Source organism: Anser brachyrhynchus (genome assembly GCF_964034855.1).
Source record: "Anser brachyrhynchus genome assembly, chromosome: 11".
Classification (NCBI taxonomy): Eukaryota; Metazoa; Chordata; class Aves; order Anseriformes; family Anatidae; genus Anser; species Anser brachyrhynchus.
Window position 1 is genome coordinate 6,321,698 of NC_137706.1, and position 12,098 is coordinate 6,333,795.

The 12,098-nt window shown below is 37.7% G+C and overlaps 1 protein-coding gene across 9 annotated transcripts in view; it reads right to left on the minus strand.

Annotated features, from left to right (window-relative positions):
- Positions 1–12,098, minus strand: part of OTUD7A (OTU deubiquitinase 7A) — a 149,752-nt gene that overhangs the window by 117,894 nt on the left and 19,760 nt on the right. For 5 of the 9 annotated variants that reach the window (XM_080608063.1, XM_080608058.1, XM_080608050.1 and 2 more), the window contains 3 exons: positions 6,801–6,908; positions 6,269–6,490; positions 644–835 (listed from right to left, as the gene is read on the minus strand). The gene's annotated coding sequence lies outside the window, so the exon portion shown is untranslated. Of the gene's footprint in view, positions 1–643; positions 836–6,072; positions 6,220–6,268; positions 6,491–6,800; positions 6,909–12,098 lie in introns of those variants that run through there. The other 4 variants (XM_080608062.1, XM_080608064.1, XM_080608048.1 and 1 more) reach the window with 4 other exon arrangements.

The following is a 12,098-nucleotide window of genomic DNA, read 5'->3' on the forward strand; positions in this document are numbered from 1 at the left end:
CAGTTTAAGCTGTTATGCCTGGGCAGGGGGACCACGACACATACAAGACAAACCCAAATAAAGATCTACAAAATGTATGCTACTAAAATATACACATAAAGCTGGTTTGAGTCTACATAACCTCGGAAAGAGCATTGAACTTTCTAGTTATATACTAAAATTGAGTGCTTGGCTAATCCAAGACAGAGATAACAACAAGAGTACTGTGATTGGGTTAGTTGAATCTAAGCAGAAATCAAAATCTGTGAATGCTGAACTTCGTAATCCAAACACAAAGACATGGTCAGGTATGATTGGCATTGTTATAACTTTTTCAAGTTGGTAACAAAGTACTACAAAAATGAAAACTTTGCACAGAAGTAAACATCCAAAGTAACAAAAAAAAATCACTTCTCTTGATGTTATAACTCTCTTATAGCAAGCAGAAAGTAATTGTCAGTATGAGCCTGATAGTCACAAAACACATTCATAGGGTTTGAGGTATACTGAAGTCACCATTAAGAGTTTGACTTCAGCATATGCAGACACACATAAATTAGCTTTAATCTGGCTAACACAGGAAGCCACAGTGGAAGAGCAATATCCATACAATGTTACTTCAGTGCTGTGCTAAAAAAACACTCATTTTGTGTAGTTTTCTTACCTTGCTTTGTTCTCTGCTTCAAGGTACAGTAGTTTCATCCTGCCTACATATCTTCGGGTCTCAAAATACAGAGAGTTTCAGAGAAAAGGAGAGATACTTGTTTCTCCTTGTAGGATGAAGCTGAATGAGTCTCCAGGTTGCTTTTTCTCAGCAGGACTTTTATATAGTGCAGCATTTCGCTTTCCCACAGTACTGCAAAAGTAACAGCAACCATATGTATGCAGACTGTATCCCACAGAGCCCTGTAATTCCCATTTTATAAGTGCAGCAATTACACAGAGGTTAAATAATTTGAACAAGAAGAAATTCATTACCAGGCTGTGTAAAGACAACATGGAATTTAAGTGCAGTCCTGCTCCTGATTCTTAAGAAGGTTTTACCTTTAAGCTTCATATTTAAATGTACATATGTCAATACCATTATCTACTATAAACATTTCAGGCAGTTGAAATAAGGACAAAGACTCAAGTGCATTATCATGACCTCTAACACATTTTGCTGCTGGTACTGACAGACAAAAAGATCTCTGTCAGAGTTAGTGCAATCTGTCCAGAGTTTAAAAAATAAAACAAACAAACAAACAAACAAAAAGTCAGTAAGGGATCAACCACTACTTCAGTCACTTACTACCGATATCCATTATAAACATTAGCTGCATAAATCCATCAAGTCTCACCCAGACCCCCAGCCTTTTGGGGGATTTCTCAGCCTTCTCATGTCCTTCTTTCCTTCTCTGCTACTATCTCTCACTGCCTTCCTACAGCACAACGGTATTTATCATGAGAAACCAACACATATGATAGCCATATACAATGTATACTATCGTCTTTAATTTCAGTTCAGCAATGAGTTGAACTCGATGATCCTTGTGGGTCCCTTCCAACTTGGGGTATTCTTCTATTTACTCTCTCCATTTTGAGCTTGCAACAAGTTACATAGATTCCAGGAGGAGCATGATGTGAGTTCTGGACAGAAAACTCAGAAAAGTGAAGATAAACTTGCAGTTTTATTCCCAAAAATATCAGAACACAAAACTTTTATCCTTCTGGACCTTTTAAAAGAATTCTGGATAAACAACTTTGGCAGATGAAACTAATCATTCCTCTCTCCTTTACAGTGAATGAGCAGAAAATTATCTTCTGTGAGACTCCATATACAGTGGCTGTCCTTAATCTTTGCTGTTTTTGTTTTTTGTTTTTTAAATGCTTTGATGAATAGATTCATAGAAGTATAATGTGACATCTATGACTTTATAAAGATATCTAAAGTTTCAAACTTCAGAAGTACTCTCAGTTTAATCTTCAAAGTTCTATGAGAGAAAGCTTGTAGGAGACAAGTACATTTAAATAGCAGATAAATTCTACAAGCCAATCTGCAGTCCAAGCCATCCTTGAGAAGTTTATGAAGGGCACAAGAACTTGAAGCAGTTAAATTTAATTAGTAGCTAAAGAAATAATATACCAAACTCTAACAAACTCCCAAGCCTCTCATCTTCACTGTAATTGTATGAAGAGCTAACAATAGATTACAGAATAAAAGGCTGTACGTTAAACTTTCTAATGAAACTCCACCACATACCCAATCATTTTTTCTAATATTTTCTCCAATTTCTCTATATTGGTGCTATGTGCAGAATAACACACAGTTCTATTTCACATCTGATCACATAAATCTGTCCCAAAGAACATACTTCCAAATATTTTGTAGAGAATGACCGAAACACAGAATTCATGCAATTCAGTGGACTAAATGAACTGAAAAATTAAAATCATTTGAATTCTTAACATGACAGGTTTCCTGCACAACATTTGCTGTATGTACATCTCATTGAACAAATCTTGCGTTTCCTTCATCCACCACACTTATTCCTTCAGATTATCTACCTTTCTACACCTCACTGATTGCAGATAGTTCCTTATGAGGTCACTGTCGTCCTGAACCTAACAAGATATACATGACAAAAACTGTGGAATGGGGAATCTAAAAGGATCTATTGGTCTATGATAGATATCTCATCTTTAGAGTAGAAATAAAGTTTGTTTATATGTCTTTTGTCTTCAATATAATGAAACATTCCCTTTACATTCCCACTACAGAAAACATGGAAGTGGGGGCAAAGATATTAAAGGCAAGTTACATACCACAACTTAAACTATATGCAATGGAAATATGAATTAGATTCCTTCTAAAAAATGTCATTTAGAAAAAGCTAACTTAATTATGATCCATCTCGAATCTAAATGGTAATCCCAACTTTTAGTGTTCTTATTACAGCTAGTATCAGTCTGACAGATCATTACAGAGACTAGATATGATACGAATGGCCAGATAAAACAGAGTTCCGTTTTGCATACAAACGTAAGGAGATGCTTATGCTTATAGATCAACAGGAAGTTCTTAAGGAACTAGCTTTGTCTAGTAAAGTAAGTGAACATATAGTAAGTTATCCCTAAGAAGAAAAAACTCAGAGTCATCTTGAAAGTTTGCTACACAAGCAATAGCTCCTAATGACATTTTGGTGATAGCTTTGTAGAACCTGGAAGTGTTTCTAATGAAAAATCTCTTTTGTTTATTCCATTTGGACATAACAGTTTAACATCTAGAATCCACAGAAGATTTCCTCAAAGACTTTGGAAAATCCTCTAACTCTAGATGTAAATGAAAACTTAAATAAAGTCATACTCACAATTAATAAATAAAACGAATAAAACCACACAAGAGATGCCAGTTGAAAAGGCACAAAGGACATACTTGAGTTATAAATACCCTGGAAAATTTAACGCAAACTATAAAGAGAGGAAATCACATTAAAAAAAAAAATCCATTCTTGAGTAATTGTAGCTAATAGTGCTTAAAATTAAGAGTTCCTGCTAAATTCTATGCTGCTTGAAGTGCATACACTGAAAGACAGGCCAGAACAGTGGGGCAGAGGGAAGGAAGTCAGTCTGCTTACCTCTCCTCCTGCTGACCTGTGACACTGGGACCCTAAAGAGGTTGCTTGTTTCCTAGCTAATTCAGCTTTAAAGATTATTCTTACTATTAGACATCACTGAAATTAGCACTGTTTCTTGCCAGCCAACTGCTTTTATTAATTGTTACAAGCACATATTTTTCTATCAAGACAGCCGGGAAGTTTATTTCTCCTGTCATTACATCAGATTATTATTTTACAGTTACAGACAGATTGTTATCAGCCTTCAGAGGCTTTAAAAATAATACAATATGGTTCCTAGCACTCCGAAGCAGACTGAGAAATGCCACCCACACAATTAGCAATACTTTTTTTTTCCCTCTAAACACAGTGTGCAAGAAGATTTGTTCTACAGATGTTTTGCAGTTAATTTTACAGTAAAGAACAGAATCACTATGGCATGAAACTTCTGTACTGAAATGTACAGAAAATCTGCAATGGTTTTGCCACTTACTGGAGAGAAATAGGATGACTTCAAATATCTCTCAGCATATCTAATTTAGGACACTTCACTAGGATGTTACTACAGCTACGCTTAACAAAATTATTGAGGTTAGGCATTACAGAATATTGCAAATCTATACCCTACTGGTGAAGAGCCCAGATGTATAACCATGCAGTGTTACTAAGACAGTTGCACATGCTCAATAGCTCTCTACTTAGAGAGCTGCAAAGAGAAGCAAAATATCTCACTTCTAAATCACTATGGCATGTACAGAGGGTCTGGAAGTTGTTAGTGACAGACAGAGGGGACATGATTTTCCAATTAAAAAAAATAATTTTAACAGAATCATCAACATTATACCCGAGGGACACAGTAAATGTTCCTCATTTATAAATAAACAGGATTCCTAAAGGAAAAGCTTTTTGCTTTTTTGACTGTGACCATACTTTTGGCTGACATTTGAGTTGCTTTCAGATTAGTAGAGCAAATGTATTTATGTATTTAATGTGTTCAGCTCTGGGGCCCCCACGTATAAGAAGGACATGGACCTCGTAGAACAAGCCCAGAGGAGGGCCATAGGGATGAGCAGAGTAATGGCTTTAAACTGAAAGAGGGTAGATTTAGAATAGATATAAGGAAGAAATTCTTTATTCTAACAGTGGTGAGGCACTGGAACAGGCGCCTGCAGAGATTTCTCACCATAAGATTTTGTAGCAAAGAGTTAAAGCAAGCTCTGAGATAGGTATGTCTGAAGGACTGAATGCCAAAAGACATGCACATGCATTCTGCCTTCCTGGCACATCTGACAGATCTTTAACATGGGCAGAATGTGACCATTTAGAAGCACTGCAGTCACATGGCAGAAGCGGGGCAGGGAAGAACCCAATACCACACACTGTATGTAATATGAGTGGGTCAGTGGAGCAACAAAAAGGAAGGTACTTCTGAAAGAACCATCCAAGGAACAGCTGAGGAAGAGGGGACACCTGGAGCTTGTCCTATGTGGATCTCAGATAACTCTAGTGACTGAGAGTTACTAACTCATATGCCTTCAACAGTGACAAAATACTACAGTCTTGTGTCACGTAAGCAGTAGTGACTTTTATATTAACTATAAAAAAAGTGATTATAAAATGTATATTTTTAATGCAACTTCCCCCATTAAATAACTTTGTCTTATCTTGTCACAAGAGGAGAAAATCCCTGGTTCAATTCTGTCTAGCTTGACTAGGGAGAACAGCGATACCAGCTTTGATTTTTCTATGAAAATTGCCTGGTTATCCTTTTGGATTCCTACTGCCTACTAAAGTATAGAAATTTTGCTAAAGAATGATAAGAGGTGATATCGACTAGATGAGATTTAATTTTCACTGTCAGTCACAACAGCTCTTTTTCCCGTCCAAAATGGCAATACTATTTGGATCATCAAATGCTTGAACTGCCTCTGTTAAACTTGAGGAACACACTATTGGTGAATATTATGAATGAACAGACACGGAAAAGATATGCAAAAGGAATGGACCATCATTTCACCATGAATGGTACATTTTGCATATATATTCATTTAACAGGACTATAATCCACGTTTTGATACAGCATTTAGACATCTGTGGAGGGGCAATGATAGCACTCTTTTCCTGGATTGCATTACGGTAATGCAAAAAGTACAGTGTGTTCCAATATGTGCATAACATAGGAAGAAAGTTCTCTCAATAACAAAATTGTTGTCTTCAGTTAAAAGTTTTATATAAAAGATCACATAAATAGCTGAAAAGAGGCAGAAAAAAAAAGTCTGTGTACTCAAGAGCTCTACACTGATCCTCCATGATGCTGGATTCTGCAGTTGAGTGTCCTCAAAACGAGTTTGGGTACCATCAGACATTTTATATTTTCACATGAAATTATATAATCCAAAATAAAACAAGATTAAGCCAACTTGCTCTGTCATCACCTGTGGTGCACACAGTCCCCAGTTATCTATTTCATGCAGTGTGATTGTCCACATAACCTTACCTTCTGCTTATTCTGGAAGTAAGCCAAAAGTAGCTTTGTTTGCCCACTCCATTACTTAATTCAGTCCACAATAAATACAAAAGCAAGACTCATTTTCACCACTTTCAATAGGGAGGAATTATGCCAGCAAATGCTAAACATTTCACATTACAAATGTATTGTCTTGGCCCTGCCTTCCTCACGTGCCAACACTTACCTACCATTACAGCCATCTGCTGGCTATCCTGCTAACTTCAGGCAAAGCACACCATCAACCTTAGCTCTGCCACATGGAATGGCACTGAGTGCATGCTCACTGTCGGAGGTGGCTGCAGTTCTGAGTGCAGTACAGGTTGGTGGGGCTAAGGTTACGCATCCCAGTTTTATTGGGGTAAGACTCCTGCTTCCACATGCGCACGTCCAGATTTCTAGAGTGATTCTACGAGAGGTAAGTTGCAGATGTTTAAAAGGTTCCATCCCAGACCCTAAAATTCTACCGCCTTACAGTAAGTTTCTCACAAGACGAGATCACAAGATCCCAGAACACGTATGACACAACACTAACCAAGTATAACAATGGTGACAATGGTTCATGGTGACAATGCTGCACATGTGTTCCAAATATATCACTGTCATGTACACAGACCTGGAGATGCAGGTCATAGCTCTCCACTTGGACACAATTATTTTCTGAGATCTTCATTCTGCTACAAGTTACCATACAAAAGAATGGAAAGAAATTAACTTACCATGTACTTTGCTTTTCCTGAAGTTGGCTTTTCTGGCTCTAGGATCGCTATCCGTACTCCTCTGAGAATTATTAGCACATTGTTCATAGCCTGAAGAGCATGAAACACCTGGCACAGGAGAAACAAATCAAACACACTTTACGCAATATTCTAATACAATGGGTCACAGGCTGGGTGTGTGGGGAGATCCAGGTGAAGGTTTTTGTTAGTTTGGCTTTACAATTTAACTGCTTAACCAGCCATCTCAACTGGATCTCCCAAGATAAATGGAGAAGCTAAATTTGACATTATTTCAGTCTAGCTTGTAATGATCTACCAGCTTTGCCAGGCAGTCTGTGTACAGAGTAAATCAACTTTGCATGGAGTATGGCACATTAAGATGTATTCTGTGAGTTGTTGCTTTGTTGCTAAGTTATGTGTTATGTTCACACCCTTCAAAATTAAACTACAATGCCTGAACAGGTGGCAAAATAAATTGCAAGCGTCTTTAGAGGAAAAAAAAATCTATTTTAAAACAAAACAAAACTCAACCATCCATTTCTCCTTTCCCACACTAGCCCTAAATATAAGCAGTACTTTCACAATACAGTATCTGACAACACTACAGAACCCAGATTTCTCACATGGTACTTTACTGTAAATAAATACATACATAGAGAGAAGAACGGAAAAAGTACCATTCAAAACTACGCTAATTTGCTTCTACATTTACGAATGTTGTAATATCAAAGGCAGATGTGTACAACCCTCCTATTTCTTTTTGGAATGGGTTAAAAACTGTGTGCCAGTAGTAGCCAAATCTGTATTTGACCATATGCTTTTAGCCTGTGGTAAGTTAAAGAAGATCCTTCTAGACACTTCTCAGGCCTCCACTGTGAAGTCCAGACCATTCAGTAAGGCAAAAACTGATGGCTAAATAAAGTAGTCTCTCTTTATTTATTTTTTCACTCCTGTTTTTGATTTGAGTTTTCTTAAGGAGAAGTGGGCGTATCTTCCAGAAGCGACCCAAAGGTTCTGATAATCACTGGCCCTTCTAAAGCAGTTTCACAACAGCCATCTTTGCTGAATGCTCACTTCTCTGTGACACCAAAATTAAAACCTGTCCAGGCATAAATACAGATAACTTCTTCTGTCATCCTTAGTCCATTTTACACATGCCATTTCACAAATAATGTTCCAGAAATCACAGAATAACTGAAAACTTTTGATTGGAAAGAGGGTCTCTAGTCCAGTCTGCTAATGAAAGCAAGTCTAACTTTGAAGTTACCATATGATAGCTTTGTTTTATGCTAGAGTTACCAGAGACCTTAAGGCAATTGAAGCACATGCCAATAGCCACGTTTTTCATTTCTTGAGCAAAACCATGAAGTGAGATGTCTTCCTTGGGAGTAATTCCTACAGAAGTTTATAACTCAAATTCAGGGGTGGGGAAAGGGCTTATATACTCCTCCCTTCCCTCCTGACCTAAAACATTCCCTGATGATAGCCATGGGTTCTGACTTGATGCCATCTTGGTCTCCAGCCAACAATAAGAGTGGAAACTCTGCACATCCAACTTTACCATTGACTTAGAGCATTTTGGCCTTGGTTGGGTCAGATGTTGCACCTTGCTTTTCTTGGCTTAAGATGCTAGAAATCAGTCTAGCTGAGAATGAGCTCCAAGTGCTTGATTTTACCTCTACCCTTTGCCTCCTGTCAAAAAGGTGCAAAGAAGTAAATGAATAGAATATTGCTAACAGGTCTCCAGGTTGTTTTCTTTGAAACCAGCTGGCAATGAAGACCTTCAAAGGAAACCCCACTCACTTTCAAGGATGCCATGAACACCATGATCAAGAAAGAATCGAAACCAGGAGGTACTTGAAGGAGGAGTACTTTGAGACAGGCATCCAAGGGGACACCCTGTAAAGGAAGAGGGGCTTACAGAGCATATTCTTTGGGAAAAGAAATACAGCTACAAGCTTTCTCCATCCTGATGGGGAATGCAATATCACCACATGGGAAGTTCCTCAAAAACTACATTACAAGCGTAGTTTATGTAGAGATGCATTATCTACATGAATAAAACTTAAAAGGCTATCCTGAGTCCCCTGCAATTTACTGATACTGAGGAGAAAATTGGAATGACTGTAGAACACTTACAAGGCAATTATAAAGGTCAAAACCATACAATTCACTATCAGTTTTCATGGGTATTATGTAACTCATCTGAAATCTCAAAGCAAAAGACTACAGTGATGTTTTATCACGTGTTGCCTTCTTTCCCCTAACAGTTACTAAGAGTGAGAGAGAAATCACACTTGCACAGAATGAGTTCTGACTCATTATATGAGGCTTTTTAGGTGTCAATTAAACAGTATTTACTTATTACAGCTCAACATCTCAAAAAATGCAACCTCCTGGGTATGCCAGCTGCACTGTTTCTCAAAAGCCACCCTCTACTCTCACAGGGATCATCATCACTAGCTCCATCTCATTCATTTTATAAGCTTTCATTGAAAGCAGAGCATTAGGAAGCAATAACATTTTATAACAATCTGTTGCCAACTATCCACATTACACTTCTCTACGTAACATGAGTTTACCTTTCTGAATGAGAAAGATTGAACCTTCCATTAATAAATAACCTACCTCAAAATTACCAAGCAAAATAGAACCATCACCAAATCACTACAGACGTACTTGGGAAGAAAACAGATGCAGTAATTATCTGATCCCCTGTGAGCTTCCTGTAGAACACTTTCATTCTCTCTGCATCATCCCCATAAACTAGAAGCAGTGTTAAGCTGTGAAGGGAGTTTGTTCTCTGTGGTTAATTATGAAGGTCTAAAACTTTTTACTTCTATTTAATTAATTATTTAATGAAAATAATACATATTTTCATTACTATGCCAACCTGAAACAGATCCTAATAATGAACTTATTGCAGCATTTACAGTATTTCTATATATTTTTAAACAACTTCCTAATGAGACATTCCAACTGTGGTAAGCCAAACATGTACTTCAGCAGGCCTCTGCAATCTGCAGACTGCTGAAACATATCAAAATAAACATTAGGCTTTTGTACACTGCAGGTCTTTTTCTTTTTGACTTTAGTGGAGATTCAAAGAGAAAATAAACCTCGCTGATCTACATACACAGTATACAGTAAACCTACTGCAAAACCAAGGATAATGATTTCTAGAGTTGTACAGAAGCTCAATTGCAATTGAAAAAACAATACTTTGGATATATATTGATATGAATCAGTGATCTTGAAAATTTAGTAAAGGAAGAAACACCAACTCAGAACACATTTAGCCTATTCCACAGTATCATCAAGGCTGGCCATCTCTTGGTGTTGACACCAGAGATAATAGAACAAATCATGAAGTTACTTTACCAAAGTGAGGCGTGAGTTTTAAAGCAGGTGATAAGTACAATATATATACATATATATATATATATATGATCATTAGAAAGACATGACTATCCCTATTTCTTCTACTCCAATTGTATTCTTTCTTTCATTATTAACTGGTCTAAGCTTCAGCCACCTGAAGTTAGCCATAAGAACTTTAGTTCTTACTAGTTTATTTTACTTTGTTAATCCACTGTTTTCTCACGTGATTTTTTTTTTCTGTCCAAAACACTTTGCATTATTCTTTGGCTCATTTTAATTTACTTTCCTGTAAATTTATTTAAGAGTTAAAAAGTAAAGGAAATAATACAGATTGCTCTAAGTCTCCACTCAATCATTTCTGTGCAGTGATGTGCCTGCAGTCCCTCAGCATATACATTATTCTAGCTTGAAATATGTTTCCCAACAGTTTTTGAAGCTGCTGGTATCTTGCACAGGATAATACAAAGAAGGCATTACCCAGCAAGAGAAAAAAAGTTTAGGAATAAAACCATTCACATACAGACAACTGGAGGGGAACCATCACTTCACACCTACCCCTGTGTTCACAGTACCACATGCAAACACCTCTCAAGTCAAAAGCAGTATTTGTTAAGCAGTCAACAACATTACAGCTGAGGAAAGGAAGAGAAGTTATTTAACTGAGAAGGCAGTTCACATAGACTGACTGCTACCCAGGTTGTCTTTGTCCAGGATACAGGGATGTCTAGGAAGTTTCATGCTCACCGAGGGAAACAACCAGCACTTTGAACGTGGGTGATAAGAACTGCAACTCTCTGCCAGGATCTGCCAGGAAAGACTTCCATGAAGCAGAAAGAAGCAGAGTAAGAAGTAGAAGAGTGTTCTGCCAGTTAGGACTGCTTCAGGGACATGCTGTTCTGTAACGAGCCAATAACTGTGTATTCATCTGTGGGGGAGACTCCTGTGTCATCTCTAAGGATGGTTCAACTGAAAACACTAGGAGGGAAGTTATTATTAGCAAGTAAGAAACAAAAGAGCTATTGTTATTGAACAGGAATATTTTAAAACATACACGGCTTGTGAGTGTTCTCCCAGTGAAGGATTTTCATTCCTGCATTTTTTCAGAACCAAAAGATTTCAGCCAGTGTCGGTGTGAGCTGGCTCAGGACCTGCCAGGTGCTCTATGTGCTATATCTGAGGAACCAAACACCCTTCCCAGCCAACACTTAAGACTTACTTCAGACCTCCACGTTTGCAGATATTTCAATAGAAGACCTTGTGCTCCACTTCACATGCACAGCATTTGGTGAAGTAAACAAACATCCGATCTGCCTTCCTTGGAAAAGAGGGGACCTCTGTGACCCAATATAGACATGCATTTGGATAGCAGGCTAGTTTCTTAAGCACATTTTGCAAGAGAACAGCAAACAATTGGCTAGAACAATTGCATTTGAAGAAAAATAGATGGAAGAGATCATCATCCAAAGGAAGTTACTAAAATGTTATTTTATCTCATTTTGCTCAGTCCAACTTTTCTGACAGACATTGGACAGCAATAGCTAAAAATACCATAGGTTTTCCTACAGAAAACCCTACCACTGACTAATACTGACTGCTCCATCCATGCATCCATGCTGCATGCTAATTTGATGATTCACATCTTAATTCATTTTAGTCTACTTTCCTTTCATGTTGAGGACCTGAAGTTTTGTACTTTCATTACAGCCTGCTGCTTTGCCTCTCTCACATATCTAAGACCACACAGGACAAGTGGGAGAAGCCCACACTGGCTGTCACTAGCAACATTTGTGCTTTGTGATAGCAAGCTTTAAAAATCTAGTTTCTCAAGAGTTTAAGCAAAAGGAACACAGAGACAGGAACAATTCTGAGTAATACCACTCTGCTTGCCACAGGGTAGTAAGATTTAAGAAGGATGTA